The sequence below is a fragment of the Xenopus laevis genome, chromosome 1S (genome assembly GCF_017654675.1).
Source record: "Xenopus laevis strain J_2021 chromosome 1S, Xenopus_laevis_v10.1, whole genome shotgun sequence".
Lineage (NCBI taxonomy): Eukaryota > Metazoa > Chordata > Amphibia > Anura > Pipidae > Xenopus > Xenopus laevis.
Genome location: NC_054372.1, coordinates 156,365,350 through 156,367,316, shown reverse-complemented (window position 1 = coordinate 156,367,316; position 1,967 = coordinate 156,365,350).

Below are 1,967 nucleotides of genomic sequence, written 5' to 3'. Positions count from 1 at the left end.
TGGTATAGATATAAATAAAGGAACAGACAGAGATGACCCGTAACTTTGCACCACCCCACACAATATTTAACATTTGACAAGAGGTCTGTATACAAGAATAAATAAAACTTAACCTTTAATAAATTCCTTAAAAATGTCCAGAATTTAGTGCAAGATTAAAAATTGTTAGTAACAGGTTTGCAATTGACCAAATGGCGGGCCAGTGTCGGCTCAAAAATTGTTGTAGCCGTGGCGTTTGGGTGTAAGTCAAAGAGGTGGGGGATCAAAAAAAAAACCCGGTATGTCCAGGTGAAACCACACCATATTAAACAACAAATTGAAGTGCCGGAAAAAGACAAGGGGTGCCGGGAGGCCACTCAATCAAAGACAACAATTCTCTATTGGTCCTTTCGCCCACCTGGGTGTCCCTTCCCACCAAGAAGATGCACCAAAATGGTACACAAAATTCCAGATAAACTGGTTACAGGAGGTATGATTCAATTAGCGCCAGCATTTCACCCGCCTGGGTGTCCTTCCCCACCAAGACCATGCACCAAATGGTACACAAAATTCCAGATAAACTGGTTACAGAAAGTATGTTTCCATTAGCGTCCGCATCCAGTAATTAATCAAAATGGTTGTGTGGCAAACACCAAAATGGTGAATGAAATTCCAGTTATCTGGTTAAATAATTAGCTTGAATGCAGCATAGAATCCCCGAGATCGATTCCCCAAACCAACTCTTTCACCCACTTTCAGCTGCCCACCCGTCCAGCATCAGAGAGGTCTTTTGTGCAAACCCTGCCTAACTAAATCTAAAAATGCGCCTGACGCGCGTTTCGCCCAGCATTCGCAGGGCTTTGTCAAAGGCAATGAATCAGGAGCCGCGTGGTGCTCATAGAAATAGATAGCGAGTGGCCGTTGGTGTTTTGAATGAACCAATGCGATCGTCGCAACTCACGTGGCTGATTTAGCCAACTTCTGATAGGCGCATACTCAATACCTGTCAATGCGCTCTTGTGGACATGATGCGCGATCGTTAATCACTCATCGACGCATCCTCAATACCTGTCAATGCGCTCTTATAGACATAGTGCGCGATCGTTACTCCTTCATCGGCGCACATTCCATTATTATCAATGCGCTCTTGTGGGTACAGCGTGCGGTCAGTCCTCGATAATACGCAATTACTCTAAAGTTGTAAATGTGCTTTTGCGGACATAATGCGCGATCGCTGTCATTCATATGAAAATGGGGATACGATGAGCTATGATTCCAATCACCAATATTATAATGCAATATGGAATCTTTGTTAACTGTTCTTCAATTGAATGTATGAGACGATAAATATGACAGGGTCACGATTTGTCTTAATGTTATTTGCAATGGGGAGTATATTCCATAATTGCGGATGTGATTTCCTGCAGTCAAAGTATGAGATAATACCGATTTGTTGCTAAATAAAACAAGCATGAATCTGTGGTAAAATGATTGATGTGACCTAATCTCTTTAAAGTATACAATGTATCAATGTGCCACTGATAAGATTAGTGGAAATGTGATATGATCTCTGTCAAGCCTACATTGTAGCCATATCTACTGATAAATTAAATGAAAAGAGATAATAGCGTATCTGGTATGACTAACATGGAATATATGAACCGTATAACCATTAGAACGTATAACTAAATACTCATATAAACACGTTCATAGTAATGCTCTCATTTAGGCCCCCCGGGCCCAAAGCATTCATAAGGAAGATCCATTCACTTTCTTTAGACAGTAAAGCTGTCTCTATATCTCCCCCTCTAATGCCCAAAGATACAAATGATAGACCCATTGCCTTCAAACCCACACTAGAATGATTGTGGTTTTCCCAGAAATGTCGGCTAACCGGTGGTAACTTCTTGTTTGCTCGTAATAAAGCTGGAGCATTGTCAATACTATTCACATGTTCCAAGAGTCTCTTTTTAAACATTCGGTTGGTT